The 16,163-nt window shown below is 45.5% G+C and overlaps 1 protein-coding gene across 1 annotated transcript in view; it reads left to right on the forward strand.

Moving 5' to 3' along the window:
• Positions 1 to 16,163, forward strand: part of CTNNA1 (catenin alpha 1) — a 116,482-nt gene that overhangs the window by 39,967 nt on the left and 60,352 nt on the right. The gene's annotated exons all lie outside the window — the stretch shown is intronic.

Genomic DNA, 16,163 nt, shown 5'->3' on the forward strand with positions numbered 1-16,163 from the left:
GCAATTAAAAAAAAGCACTGGCATGGTGCCACAAAGGGAAAACCAGGGCATGTGCAAAATTAGCAGTAGGCAGTGAAGAATCAAACCCAGATGGTTCTGTGCTGGCTTTTCACAAATATCTGTGCCTTCCACAAATGGAGGGTGTTTTTCTTTATTGTGTGTGTCAGAGTGAATGCAAATATTGTGGGATGTGCAGCCACTCGTGGAGTGTTGACTCCACTGTGTTCTGGTAACCTCTGCCTGTCAAGAAGCAAGGCTTTTGCCATTCATTGGGTGCTCCACTGCTGCCATATGTGGCCAGAAGAGAAAAATTGCTTCTCAGCTCAGAATCTCTTTGATATGCCTGAGGTGCTGTCAGCTGTGGTTTGCTGAATATGATAACGTGAATTGACGTTATCAGTTACTGTCTGAAACCTGCAGAGTGATCTGGGGAAATGAAGCCTGCTGCTTGTCTGGAGGAAAGGCTCTGAGAACAGAAGGTTCTTGGTTGAGGATCAGCTCAATTTGTATCTTGAGAGTGAAGTCTGTGAGGCACAGAAAGTGTGAGTGACATGGGAGTGTGCGGGGGAGTGACTGGACAGGGATGAGGAGCATCTTGGGGATGCAGGTGCATCAGTCCTGGGTGCCATCACTGCTCCAGAGCATCCTTCTTGCTTGCCTCTCATCTGCTGGGTTTAGGGAATTTATTTTGACCTTGTATTTAAAGGATGGATTCCTTAAAACCAAAAACAACAACAACAAAAAAAACCCCACTAAACTAAACCATAAGGTACTTTTTTGTTGCCTTTGATTGATTTGAGTTTTGGAGTAAGGTTCCCACCTGCAGGTGTGGCAGGCATCTTCTTTAATATGATGACAGATGAAGATTTGGCCATGGGGCTGCACACAGGGGCTGTTTGGGGGAGTTGGAGCTCTGACTATCCTGAACTATTCAAGACTTCAAATAATCCTGATACTATTAAATTGCTTTTCATGTTGTCTTTATATATGAATACAGTTGCAAAATTTCTCCCCAAATTAAAATACATACAGAGATATTAAGGAATGCTGGAGATACTTCATCAATTTCTTCGAGACACCAATCTCATTATTTGCTTGAGACTTTAGCTATTTTTTTAGTTTATTTTCTTTTCTGATATTACCTGCAGCATTGGTATGTGATGCTTTAAAAAGCACCTGTTTGCTGAGAAGGAAGATAACCCTGGGACTTGTTTGTAGCACACTCATTCTGTCCTGTATCTGGTGTTGGAAGTTGATGGATGTTTTTCCTTTCAGGCTTCCCAGCAGATGAATTGCAGCTGTGAATGTCAGTGCTGCCCAAGTCAGATCCCTCCTTGTACATGCTGTCCCCATGGTTTTTAACCCAATACTCTACACTGCTTTTAAGTGTGCATTATTTTTATTCAAGTTCTCTTGACTAAACCCCAGAATTAATGCAATTAATTCTGCTTGCTTAGAGGTTGAGCAACTGGCTGCTTGATACTGCCCAGGTGGCTTCTGCATCTGTGGCTTCAGTCTCATTTCCCCCTTTTCCAAGGGTTTGTGTGTGGATCTCCCCCTCAGCACTCAGCCTCCTGCATTGTGGGAGGAGGGAGGAATGTGGGATGTGGGGCTGGCTTCCTCTTCCCTACTGTGCCTTTGAACCTCTCCTTTGAGGACTCTTATTGAGTCATTTTGGGGGAAGAAGGTGACTGGAGAGCTCTGATGTCAAATACAAAATAAGACTGCAGCCATATCACTTGATACTGTTCCCCTTAAATGCCAAATTGTGAATTTCCTTAGAGGCAGAATGAGTTTTGGGCATCTCTCCAGGAGTCAAAGAAACCAAATTCTAGAGGTCAGTGGACTGAAAAAAGCCAAGAAAACAAGAAGTTAATGCAGAAATAACTGAAGAGAAAGAAGCTGGAGGCCCCTCTGCCTTGTGCCTGGGCAGGTGACCCCTTTGGAGCTAATGGCCTACAAGATGGGCATGTTCCTTCCTGCAGGGCCCTTCCATTGGGGAAGGCAGGGTCCTCACCAGGCCATGGAGAAACTGATGTGCTTGTGAGGGTGGGTTTGCAGCTGTGGCTCTCTGGTAGCCACAGGTGAGGTGGGCTGCTGCTCCTCCCTCTGTGGTCAGTCACAGCTGTGCTCAGCCCAGGGGTGCTCAGGGACCTGCAGAGGGAGGTGAGGAGAGCCTGTCAGGAATGTGTTTGGAGAGAAAATGTGGTAATTATGCAAATCTGCCTGTCCTGTATACCACCACCACCCCCCAATGCTCTCATGAAGGCATTTTCACAGAGAATGTAAAACTGCCTTTTTGGTGGCAGATGCTGAATTCTCCAAACTTCCTCTAAATGTTTATCTCTGGTCAGTTTTGTAGTGCTGTGGAAACCTATTTCCTCCATGCCCCCAAGTTATGGGTATCCTTAGCTGGACTTGAGGAACTCCTTTTGTAACAGCAGGACTACCTCAAGTACACAGGGCACTTGTATTCCCTGGGAGTATTCCTGGTGTTGTTTCCAGTGGATTGATTATTTTATGCATTGTGTAAAGTTGCTCTATGACTTTGATTCTATTACTCACTCCTGGAGCAGTGCCTGTGTGCAGGGAAGGGTGCTTTCAGTGCTAGACTGCAGTGAAGTGTAGATTCACTTACAACTTATTTCTTGGTGTAAAACTGAATTTACCAGCTGGGTTTTTCAGATTACTGTCAGCTTAAGTGCCTTCAATCTCCAGCTTTTTCTGTGCCAGTTTTTGCAGTTCTGTGTATTAATTCTCTTTGTTTTGAATAGCTGTTGCTTTATCATCTATCTAATGCTAATTCAGATTGTGTATCTAATGATCTCTTTAGAAGTAGAAGCTGATACAATAAAAGTGTGAAATGTCTTGGCATCCCATAGCACTCAGCTTTGTTTTCCTTTCTTGTCCTGGATGCTGAGGTGATGCTGCCTTTCCCCTGCACCTCAGATGTGCTGAGTGTTCCTAAATGGTTTATTTCCTTTGACATTCACTTTCTTTTGAAGAAGGGCAGCCACTTCCTATGTGTCAGGCTTGTACTGGAATTCTAAATACTTTAATGCATTCTTATTATCTGCAAGGGTGGCTGGCTAATTAGTTAGCTCAGTAAATAATAGCTTGGTGGTGCCTCTGTGAGAAATGAAGGATGCACACCACGTTTCTGGGCTTTTCAATCCTCCACAGAGCCTGGGGGTCACTGGCTCTGGGTGACTGGAGGTGATGGGGATGAGGTTGGCTTGGTCTGAGTGCCCTCAGTGGGATCTCCCTCCTGGGCAGCCAGGGCTCCTTCTGAGTCCTTTTGTCTTCTCAGGGACTTCACCTGACTCCACACATGGTGATCCCACAGAGCTGCCCCAGCCCAGGCAGGAGCTGGAGCTGCTGGGGCCAGGCCAGAGGAGGCTCCAGGATGATCCCAGGGATGGAGCAGCTCTGCTGGGAGGAAAGGCTGGCACAGCTGCCATTGTTCACCTGCACAGGAGAAGCTTTGGGGGAGCTCAGGGTGGCCTTGCAGGGCCTGAAGGAGCCCCAGGAAACCTGGAGAGAGACAATTGACAAGGGATGGAGGGACAGGACACAGGGAATGGCTCCCACTGCCAGGGGCAGGGATGGATGGGATATTGGGAATGAGGAATTGTTCCCTGTGAGGGTGGGCAGGCCCTGGCACAGGGTGCCCAGAGCAGCTGTGGCTGCCCCTGGATCCCTGGCAGTGCCCAAGGCCAGGCTGGAGCACCTGGGACAGTGGGAGGTGTCCTTGCCATGGAGGGGTAAAATGAGATGATCTTTAAGCTCCCTTCCCACCCAGACCATTCTGGGATTCTGTGATGGAGAGGAAATTCTGCTGCTTTTGCTGCTGCCAAGGCTTGAGGTTCTTGACAATTAGTCAGCTTTTCCTGCTGTTCCTGGTTTCTAATGCCTGTTGCTTCCTTTCAAAGGCAACTTCATACCTACTTTTGTGTTGGTGTATTGCAGGTTAAGGCTGCTGAATCCCCCACCCTACAGGAAACACTTTTAAATCTGTAGCAAATTAAACCTATTTATACTTCTAATAATGAATAAAGGATACATTAATTCTAACTTTGAATGTCTTGTGACCATATTGGTAGAATTGCTTTATTATCTGTTTCTCCAAGCTGTCTTGCCAGGAGTTAGGTGGCTTTATTCCCAGATTTATAATGCATTCTCTTCCTCTTGGAAAGGGCATATGCTGCCTTGGCTCACTCCTTTTGAGTTTTGCAGGGGTCTCTGTTGTTCCAATTTTAGTTCTATTTCTAAAGCCTTTTGCACACATGTAAAATTTGATAAAAACTACAATATCTCAAGGCTTTTGAATTACTGCAGGTGTAAACTTCAGCCTGCTTTTCGTGCTTCTGGATATATCTATTAATTCATGTAATCTACAAAGGAAAAACTTGAGATATTCCTTAGATAAGGTTACTAATTAACATAAAAAAGAAAAACCAAGCCTGTAAAAAAGCAGTTCCAGTCGTAGATTACCAGCCCCAGCAGTTCTCTGGTGGCTCCTGCCAGAAGTGGTTTGTCCCCCTGATTTGGTATTCTGAGACATTCCCCCATCCATCCTGCTTCTCCCATCTCACCAGGCATACTGGAAGTGAGATGAATTGACCTGTAGCCAAGCTTAACCAGCGTCACTCAGCAAAATCCCTCGGGAGGAAACAGCTGGAAGTGTTGACAGAACATTGGGCAGCCCCTGTTGAGGTGCTGTTGTCACTCAGAGCAGGCTCAGATCTCACCTGGCTGCACTTGCCTGGGGATCCAGCGTTATTCTGATCTGGGTGCTGCATGAAGGTTTAAACTCTAGGCTTAAAACTGAGCTTTTATCAGCAGCTGTGATCCACTGCAGGGCCTGTGGGGCTGTTGTGCTGTGCTGCTGTCCTGCTCCTTTTCCAGCACAGGTTCTGTGCTTCTGTCTGGGCTGGGGGCAGCTGCAGGCTGTGGGCCAGGAGGAGCAGCCTGGCTGGGAGTGCTGGAGTCCTAAACCCTGGCAGCTCTCAGCAGGGAGGGGCAGGAGCACAGGATTGCAAACTGCAGGAGAAGGATGCAGAATAACCCCTTTACGCTGGTTACACTCACCCCTGGGTGAGAGAGACAACTGCTCTGCCTCTGTGACATGGAACAGGAACTGCCCTGGTGTGGAGGGAGGGATGACCTGAGACGGGCTCAGGGGTCAGAGGATGCTGTTAATAACCCCAAGGTGTGGGGCTCCATCCCTGTGTGGGCCATTCCCCTGGGAGCTGGACTCTGATCCTTGTGGGCCCCTTCCAGCTCAGGATATTGTGTGACCTGAGTGTGCTGCTGGAAGTCGGGGCCTGCAGCTGCCTCTGAGCTCAGCTAAAAAACACCTGCAGGGTAAGAAGAAATAGAAACCTGAGCCATTTTGCAAAGGGTTTCAGGTACTTTTGCTTGGTTAATGCTGGGTTTGGTCTGGGTTGTAGAGCCTCAGCATCATGATGTGATGGAAAGTGGGGAAACTCAATTCCATGAAAAGCCAGGTTTAGCATGTGATGTATTATTGCCATTTTGGGTTTTCTTTTGCACTTTTAGGGAAAAGATGTATGTTGTTACAGGATGACTTTCTTGGCACCCTGGCACTTTCCTACCATTACGGATTTTAAAAATAGATATTTTTGCTTCAGTGGTAGAAATGTGCTGCAGAGGTGTAGAACCTTCGTGCTATATATCATAAAACATATGCTATTAACTTGCTAGATATGAGAATAAGCCTTAAGAGAACACTGGTAGATTGATCTGTTACCTAGAAGTGGTATAAAAGTAGTACAAAATGTTTGAGAATCTGTTGTTTTTTAGACCTGACAAACACCTCTCTTCATCCGTTCTCTTCCTCCTCCACACCACAGGTGCAAATAATAGTTTAAAAAAACTTTTTGCTGTTGCAATGATGTTTTTTTCCCTTCAAGAAATAATACATTGATAGCACTAGACAGTAACTTTAAAGGTTTGGTTTCATCATCACTTAAAAGAAGACTTAGAGGATCATAGAATATCCTGGCTTGGAAGAACCCACAAGGATTTCAATGCCCTGCCCAGACCCCCCAGCAATCCCCCTGTGCATCCCTGGTGCCCAAAGGCTGCTGGAGCTCTGGCAGCCTCAGGGCCGTGCCCATTCCCTGGGCAGTGTCAGCACCCTCTGGGGAAGAACCTTTCCCTGAGATCCAGCCTGAGCCTGAAAAAGCTCACATCAGGTGGCTTTCCTCAGTCAGCCAGGTGGGATGCCCTGTTGCAGAAGGAAATCAGGTTTGGTGAGCAGGACTTTCCCCTCTATAGCTGTGCTGGTTGTGACTGATGCCTCTGTCCTCCAGGTGTTTTTCAGCACCTCCCAGAATAACCTCCACAACTTCACCCAGCACTGAAGTGAGACTGACAGGCCTGTGGTTTCCGGGTCCTCCTCCTTGCCCTTCTTGAAAATCAGAACAATGTTCCCCAGCTTCCAGTCAGCTGGGACCTCTCCAGATTGCCAACACCACTCAAAAATCATCAAGAGAGGCTTTGTGATGATATCAGCAGCTCTTTGAGGATTCTTGGATGAATCCCATCAGACCCCTGTAGGTTTGTAGGGATCCAGCTGGAGCAGCAGATCCTGCATGGTTTCAGGGTCACTGGGAGCTGATCATTGTGACAATCATGGAGCTCCAGCTCAGGGCACTGGGACCCCCTTTGTCCATGATCCGTGTTGAAGACAGAGGCAAAGAATGCATTAAATCTCTGCCTTTCCCTGTCTGTGAGGTGATCCTCCTCATCCTGGAACACACTGAAGTCATCTCTGCACTGCCTTTTACCATTAATATCTTTATAAATTGTTATTATTCCCCAGTTCTGGCAGCTCCAGCTGAGCTTTGTCCACACAGATTTTCTGCCTGCAGTGGGGGGAGCAGCATCTCTGTGTTCTTCCCACATCACCTGACCCTGGTCTCACTGGGCACACTCCCTCCTCTTTATCCTCATTTCCAGCCTGGCCTTGGACACTTCCAGGGCTGGGACAGCTACATTTGGTTGTTCTTAGGATGTGAATTCTTACAAACCAGTCCCAGTGTTTTTAGCTGCTCCCGGTTTTGCCCTTGAGTGGGAATTCCAGACTGATTACTGGGATTAGGAATTGTTTTTAGCCTGCAGCAGTCCTGAAGCTTTTGGTCAATTGCCATTAAAGTTAAAAGATGCTATGAAATGTGGAGGAAGACCCATGTGCTCTCCCAATTTTTCTTTTTCATTAGGGAACAGACTGCAAGACTGAAATTGCAAATTATAACTCTCCTGTGAGAAAATAAGATTTTTTGAGGTTTTTTTAATATTAGTGAGGCGACTGGAAGTATGTGACTAACTTGAAATACTTAATTTGAAGACAGTGGTTTTGAAGACAGTGGTTTTGATAGCAGAGGTAAAGCAGGCCTCTCTTGATTATAACTGCATTACATAGAAAGTGACCAAACCACTTATCAGAATAAAAATCAGCCTGTGTACTTGCCTTGATAGAAATTATTTTAATAATCACCAAAAAAATCCTATTTTCTGCTCAGAAGGAATGTGGGTTTGATTTTTTTTCCTGGCTCAGCTCACTAAAACCTGTTCATGTTCTTTATCATATTTTTCACCTTGTGCCTGTGAACAATCTGGATCAAGTATGTGGACTTGTCATTTAATCCTAGTCCTGTCAGTAGTTAAAAACACTTCTCTTGCATAAGCAAATGGAGCAAACAGGATGGAGTAATTATAAAAAACCCCTTTTATAACTACTTCCAAGAGTAAACTTTCCATTAAAAAGTTTAGGGCTTGTTTTGAGATTTGCTTTTGACTTTTAAATGTTTTTTGATTGATACCAGTTAATTCCCCAGGATCACTGATTGCATGTATTTCATAATGTGACGCAGGAAATCCACCTGAAATGTCTCTATTTTATATATATTTAATTAACTGGATATGTGTGTATAATTAATGCTTTAGAGGGATAGGGTGGTTAGGTTGTTTTGTTATTTGCATAAGCTCATATTTTTGGAGTGGTTTGCTGGTATTTTCCAGGCAGGATGGACTGGTTTTTGTTGTTGACTGTGCCAGCACAGCCTGAGGTTGGGGCAGTGGCAGTGAGCTGCTTCCTACAGTAGAGCTATATTTGCATGACAATTGCAATTGCTTTCTAAAGCTGATGATCACTTATTAATTTGCCTGATGAAGACTACTGGTTTTGAATAAATGGACAGTAAAAGTAGGTGTCAGAAAGTTCCTCTCTTGATGATGCAGCTTTATTGGGGCATATTCAAATGATGGAGTGCCCACTAAGAAGAAGGAAGCAGTCTGCAGCCGGGTGGCATCAGCTCATTTGAATGTGGCATAAACCTTTTTCATGTGTCTCTGGACACTCTCCTGGCACCCTTTGTCAAGTTAATTGTTGTCCATAGACAGCTCTAGGTATGAAGGGACAATATTCCTGGGATTTATCTGCTGGGTGCACTGGAGTCTGCCTGCTCCTTGTGTGTGTTTCCATTTGTCCCTGTGTTTGAGGGTGCGCTGTCAGACAGGAGGGGCTGGGGAAGGTGTGGAGCGCTCACAGCTCCGGCCGGCCGTGATCCCACGGCTGTGCCAGTGCTGTGTGCTCAGGAACCTCCTGCAGGGCCCTCCTGGGAAGGGACAGCTCTGCAGCAGGGGGGCAAGGACTTGGATTTCATTCCAGAAACACCTCTTGGGTGTGGAACAAAGCAATGGTTTTATCCAAGTGTCAAATTTGTCAATAAATATTTACACTGCTGACTAATCCAAAACTTGGCGTGGAAGAGGCACTGCAGTTTGTTCAGCAGCTCCCAGCACTGAGGGTGTTCTGAGTGGTCTGTAAATAACTGGAATTCCTTAGTCCTGCTGTTGTGTTGTTACAAAGTGAGCCCTCCGGGTGTTTGCTGAGTTTAGCTGGGGGTGGTGTTGTAGCTGGTCTGGAGACTCACTGGCAGGGAGGAATACCCGGCAAGGGCTCATTGCACCTGAGACATCGAGTCTGAGGCTTCGTAGGTTCCGTAAAGCATTGTCGTGGTTTGGCAAACCCAGCACAAGGGTGAACAGACAACTCCTAAAAGTTCAGTAGAAGGTGAACGAGCATCTCCTAGAAGTCACCAGTCAGAAGTATCTCGCTTTTGTTCTGTTCAGGAGCACAGTGTCATGTTAAAGATGCAGTACCTGCCAAAGCTCACTGGGTTGGTTTGTTTATTTTGGTTTCGTTTTCATTTGGTTGGTGTTGGGATTTTTCTGGTTCATCCCAATCAGATGTCTAACTTTAGCCTTTTTGGAAGTTTCTGGATGCTAACTGCAGGCAGAAGGCATCAGAAGACACAGCTCCCTTACTTCCAAGCTCCACAGCTGCCATGCTGCTAATGGATATCCCAGAGCTAAGCTGGTCGTCCACAGACAAGAATATAAAGTGGAGATGGCTTTTTCTGCCTGCCTGCCCTGTGGCTGTGGAATTCTTGAAGGCCTGGACCCTGCAGATACACCCTTGGTACCCAGAGAGCTTCCAGCTGTCGTTAGGGGCTCCCCAGCTTGGCTGCCTGTGCTCTGGTCAGCCTTGCAGTGGCTGCTGCTCCCCTGCGTGCTGAGCTCGGTGTTTGTCCTACCTGGGAGCAATTCCATCTATTTCCAGCTATTTCCATCTTCAGGACTCTCTGGAAAGCTTGAGGAGAATTTCTTTAACCTTTAAATTATTCAGGCAGAATTTCAAACAGCTGTTGCTGTTTGTGTGGGGATGTTGTGCTTCAGGGCTGGATGGGATCAATAAGTAGTTCCAGGTTTTTACTGGAGCATGTTGTCTTCTCCTGAGGACAGCAGAGATGGTGCTTTAATATCTCCTGCTCTTTAAGTCAGAGCTGTGTGCTTAGAGCTGGGGGCTTGCAGCATGGGCCTGCTGGGTGGTTTTCCCAAACTGGGGGCTTGTTCCTGGCTCACATCCTTTGGTAGGTGTGTGCTGAGGATGCTCAGTGCATGACCCCCTCTGGAGCAGCTGGGCTGCTTGGACAGCTGAAATTTGCCTTCCTCAAAGCAGAGGGTGTTAGCCAAGCTCTGAGAGTGGCTGCAGTGCAGGGAGTGTGGTTTTACCCCAGTGAAGTGCTGTGTGGTGCCTTCAGTGATGGAGCTGCCCTTGTAGCATTGTGTCCCTGCCCCTTTCCCATGCTCTCACTCCTTAGCACACTGTGTCATTATTAGCTTTACTAAGAGCTCTCTTAATTTTACAGGTTTGTTCTCTAAAGGAATTCAAACTTAAAGTGGTGCTAGGGTTGAAGCAATCCATTTGAGGGCAGAAATTGATAGTCCCAGCTAACAGCGCATGGCTTTAGAGGCAGAGGTTCTGGATGTGTGATGGATTATTTAGGAGTTAGTGGGAAAAGAGCAAATGCTTCCTAATAGGAACAGTTGCTGTAGGGCTGAGCTGGATTCCACATTAACACACTACTCAATATTTTTAGCTCTTTGCAAACATGTAAGTAAAACTACTTCTTGCAGGAAGATTTTCTGAATATTTTGTACACTTCATAAAGGATATTTCAAGTACTTTAGTGGTGATACAGTTAAGAGGTATCTTGGAAGAACCTTTCTGCTTGAAATGCATTTCCTGTATCTAATGCTATCTTTAATCTCATGTGGTCTCACAAAAACCTGTTCTGCCTATTAAATATGCAGTAAAGCTGTTCTGTTTGGTAGAAGATTGTATGTTTAAACAGCAGAAGTCCTCACTGCTCCTGTATTTTAAAATTAAAAATTCAGCTGCAACACTACTTCAGATTCAGAGCCATTAGAATGGATTTTTCAGATTTATTCTCGTGATTACAATACAGAAAATTAATTGCTTTTGACTGTAAAGAATTATGACTCATTCATTATTTAAGAACCTTCTTGATGGATGAACCTTTTCCACTTACTCCAAGACTTCTCATGAAATATGGCTGGATTTTTAACTGGTACAAAGCAGGATGCACCTCTGTCACACAGAGGCTGCACTGCCCATGCTGTGGGGAGGAAGGGGTGGAAGGAAAACCAGCAGCTCCTCTGTGTCCAGTTTGCTTGAGTATTCAGTGTGCAAGGAGGAGAGTCTGCTGGGGATAACAGGGAAGTTACTTCCATGGCACTTAAAAGAAATACCTTGGTTTTATAAAAGAAAGGTTGATTACTTCATTTAAACATCAATACCCTTTCATTTCGCTTGTGTGTGCACACTACAAGTGTTTGTGTTACGTACTGGGGAGAAGAAATTGGGTTTAACTCAAGGGATGTTCCCCTCTGGTCTTGGTTCAGCTTCTTCTCCTGGTTTTTATGCTTAAATGATTTTTGTGTGTGTTTAACTTTTGTCCTTTTAGAAAACTTAAAAGAAGTTGTTAAATTATAGACCTTGTGGATTAAAACCAGCTGAAGAGCTGAAATCAGGGTTTGGTTACTTGTCAGCACAGAAGAGTTTGCTCAGTGCCCTTAGAGTTGTGCATCACAAAAACAAACACGGGATTGTGCTGATAGGACATTTGTCACTTCTTTGTTTAATAGAATCACAGAATGGTTCGGGTGGGAAGGGACCTTTAAAATCACCCTAGTCCAGCCCCCTGCAATGAGTAGGAATAGCTTCAGGTAGATCAGGTCACCCCCAGCCCTGTCCAACTTGGCCTGGAGTGTTTCCAGGGAAGGAGCATCCCCCCCTCTCTGGGTAACCTGTCCCAGGGCTTCACCACCCTCACTGTAAAAAAAATTATCCCAGAATAAGACCCAGAGCATGTGAATCCTACGTCAAATATGGCAAATAGAGCTTTACCTCATTATAATAAAATTTCCTAAAATCTTCATGGTAATGAAGTTGTTAATTAGGTAACAATGATTTTGTAAAGCTTTTCCTTAAGAACAGATTACAGAAAATACTCAATCAGGGTTTTGTGGTGGGTGAACACTCTCTGAATCCTGTCCCTTACCTGGACATTCACTGCAGGAGGGAGCCAGGGTTTCCCAGTGCTGCAGTTTTCAGTTCATTTGTGCAATCCTCTCCAGTCAAATTCTTGAATCTCATTTTTTTTGCAGTTGTCTTAACAGAGCCTACATTTAAAAGTAAGTTGCTAGTGATGTTGACGTTTCCTTGTTCCTAATTGGATTTAAAAGTTTTGCATAATGTATTCAGAATACTGGTTTTTCTCTGAGGTTTGTTACCTTTGCTTGTGAGAAGAACTGGGTTTGTAGTTGTGAGATGCTTTTGCTTGTAAAATTAGTCTCTGAGAGTTTAAGAAAATAGATATATCATGTGCTGCTTTGAAATATTAGAAGGATTTGAGAGGCAGTTTGCCAACTGACATTTAAAACCCTTGAGAACTTGTTCCAGCCAAACCTTTTGATAAAAAAGTAAATGCAGCTACGGCTTAGTTACTAAAATGATTTTAGCTGGTGGTTCAGTGCATGTAATCATCTTGGAACATCCTGAGACTCGTTCTTTTGTTCAGTTCTCTGTCATGGCTTTTGGGCTGTGGCTGTGAGCTTGTCACTTCTCAAACCCAGAAATCCTTCCTGTGATACTGAGGCACAGTGGCTCTGAATGCTGTGGTGGCTCATGCAAAGAACACTTCCTTTACCTGGAGTGGTTTTGGGAACCTTCTGGAGGACTGTGGCTCAGAACTGATGGGCTGTCTCACTGTGTGACACCTCTGAGCCTTAGGGGCTGTTTGTCCATGCCACACTGCTGGCAGGGTGTTCCCGTTGGAAATGCCAGCTCCTGGCTGGCACAGGGACCCACAGGTGACCCTGGAGGTGTCCTGGGGACCAGGAAACACCCAGGGGCAGAGCCAGGCTGGGCCAGGCCTCTGCTGGTCCTGGTGCAGCTATTCAAGGGCCAGGAGTTTGGCTTTGGTTTGGTTTTCATTCAGTTTTTGTTAGTCAGGAGACACCTGGTTTGGGAAGAGCCCCGGCCACTGTGGTACAGCAGAAGGGTGTATTTTGCTCACTGTGGTACAACAGAAGGGGCTGGATTTGCTGTGACTGTGGCAAATGGCACAAACCTGACTCTTCTGCTTGGGACAGTGGGTGCAGACTGCTTTTAACATACCACGAAAGAGTGAGCTTTTGGCACCTCTGCTTGAAAAGGGAGGAAGAAAGAGGCAAATTCAGTTTTACAGTATACACAATTTTAATAACAAAATGCTTCTGTACACTGCACTTGTTTTACTCCATTACTCACACCCCCTCCCACCAGAAGTTGGCTCTTGAAACATAATTTAAACACAATGCATCTAGGACTCTCTGTAATCTTGGGTTGCTAAGCTGGTAGAATAGTTCACTTACTAGTGTTTTCATTAGTAAAAAGAAAAATGGAGTGGGTTTTGTTTGGCTTTTTACAAAGGAGTGGTTGGGAGATGGCAGGTGTAGCTTCTTGATGCTTACACAGGGGTGTACAACCTGCTTACACAGGGGTGTGCAGTGCTATTTCACCCCATCTGAGGGCTGACTATACCCCTCAAGGCTTCTGATACCTTTCCCTAGATGCCTCTCACAAGGCAGATTTTTACACAAGATGTGAAATGCTGAATTTCCAGCTGATTCTGAAATTATCTCTAAGCATCCTACTAACGTGGTGCCTTAAAAAGCAAAGCCCAGCACCAATTTTAGCATCTGGGACATTTGCAGTGGAGGAAGGTGTGGGGAGAGAGGAGCTGCTGCCTTTGGTTTCTGTTGTTTCCTTGCTTGTTCCTTTTGGGAGGGGAGGAGAAATACTGTATCCCCCTCTGAACTTGTTTAATTTTTATGGAAAACGTCATAAGAAAGATGAAATTCAGCTCCTGGGTAAGTTTCATAGGTCTGAACAGATGGATTTTGATAGCTCACAGATCACAAAATTAAATCAACTTTATTTCCATTAAAGTAGTACAGAAATTATCTTAGACACATTAAAAATAAGCGTGTAGTGCAGATTTCTGGTTTAAAGCCACGGGATGTGTCTGATTTTACAAGGTAGCAATAGGCCCTGTCTTGTAAGGGGGTAATGGGACAGAAGCTCAGATTTGCATGTGGCTTATCACTGAAAAATTGGATCATTTCTGCTTGGGGGAGAAACAAACAAAACCGAGCACCAATGGAGCAGCATTCATTATGTTTCCATCTAATAGGGAACGGGAGCTCAGTGCAGAGGAGTACTTCAGCTGGAGACTGAGCACTCACCCATTTCACCCTTCATCGAGTCATTTTTACTTGTGTGCATTTAAACACTGATCTAATGCAGAGAGACTAACTGGGAGCATTAATTCAGCCTGTTCAGGAGAATGACTCAAAACCTGAACTAGTGCTGCTGGGTTTCCATTTCACTGACACAAGGGTGAGGAGCAGGGGAAGCTGCCTGGATATCAGCGAGGATGGAGGAGATCTTTGGATGGGATGAGGACCTCAAGAGCAGTACAAGAAATTCTGTTTCTAAAAGACCCAAAGACCTCTGAGGTTGTGCCTGGAGATGTTGAAGCACCTGTAAGCAGTGTAGGATCTGTACAAACCGAGGCTGTGCAGCAGAGATTGGGGAGGGCAGGTTAACAAGCTCCTGTCATCAGCCAGTGCTGGTACTGAAATATGATTAATTTAAACCAAATCATCCTGGTTCTTGTTCCATCAACAAAATAAATCAGGGACTGCTGAGTAGCACAATTATTCCAATCCCCTCCTTGCCTGGAAGAGTCACAAGCAATTGCAAATGGAAGACAGTAACTTTAAAATAAGAAATATTAACAGCCTCTGGCTGTGTCCTTGTGCAGAGCGATGGCTCTGCCTGGTGCTCGCTGTCCCTCCACAGGGAATTCAAGTTGACTTCACTGCTGCTGTTTGACATTCTGCGAGTTTTATGATACCTGTTACCCTAAATGTAATGTTTGCTGAATTGCTTTGCTTATGCCTGAAACCTGGCAACAAATGGGTTTGGAAATAGCAGCTGTAAACCAGAGCATTTGGGAGACTGGCTGTGGAGTGCAGAGAGGGAACAGGAGCAGTGCTGGGCTGTGCCTGCTGGCCTCCTGCTCTGCTGTGTGCAAGCCAAGCACTTGAGCACCAGTGGAAACTTGGGTGCCTGGGTGGGTGTGCTTGGACAGGCACTGCAACAGTGCTTTAACGCTTGGAAAACCACCATGAGTGGCAGGGATGGAGAAGAGGGTTAAATGCAGCATTGCTGGAGGATCTGCCTTTGCTTTTCCTGGGTGGAATGAAAAGCTCATAAAGATGGAGTGGGACAGAGCTGGGCTGTTGGGAAAGCACCTCCTCTGGAGGAACCTCAGCTCCTCATCAAGCAGCCACTTCTTGTTCCCCTGTGGAAGACTGAGGTGGTACCCCTTGCACTGTCTGACAGCCAGGGTTTCTGGGATTGCTTCCTGCAGACACAGCTGAGGCTGTCAGAGTTCAGTGGTGACATCTGATTGGGGATGGCAGCACAGCCAGATTATTTGGTTGCCAGAATAATTAAGAAGCTCAGTGATGACTTTGTCTGTGCTGGTACCCTGCAGCTGTAGGTGGAAGTCATCCCCGAGTGCCTCCTCCCCAGGCTCCCAGAGCTGGCCCTTGCCAGCCAGTGCAGGGTGAGGGGCAGCGATGCCCACTCAGTGCTCACTCACCTGCTCCTAGAGCAGCATCCTGGGCCTCGGGAGAGCTGTGAGCACTTAGTGATGGGAAGGAGCAAAGCAAATCTCCCTACAGTAGCTAAATACCCCTGGGGACCAATATGGGTTTGTATTTCTCAGCTTAGCTCTGGCCTTCTGCCTCACATGGGATTTAACCATCCAGAATATCTGCTCTTTGTCCACCTACCCCGCAGGATTTTTTGTAGTCAGTTAAAAGCAGTAATTAATTTCCATGAACAGGTGTAAATGGACTCAGTATTAACAGTAACAAGAGTTCAAAGATATCTCTATGGAAATCCATTAGGCTTCACTGGATCATCTCTTCCATTAAAGTACAGAGTCAAGGGAAGTAAACAAAATATTGGTTTTATATTAAGGGCACTGTATGTAAAAGTAAAATGTTGCAAATTAATATCTTCAAAACCAGCAATTGAAAAACCTTTATGTAAAATCTTACGAGAAGTTACTTATCTTGCTATAATTGCCTTGGACAAATTCATCTCACAAGAAAACATCAAACTGTTGTATAATTGCACCCTAAATACC

This window comes from Ammospiza nelsoni, chromosome 16 (assembly GCF_027579445.1).
Source record: "Ammospiza nelsoni isolate bAmmNel1 chromosome 16, bAmmNel1.pri, whole genome shotgun sequence".
Classification (NCBI taxonomy): domain Eukaryota; kingdom Metazoa; phylum Chordata; class Aves; order Passeriformes; family Passerellidae; genus Ammospiza; species Ammospiza nelsoni.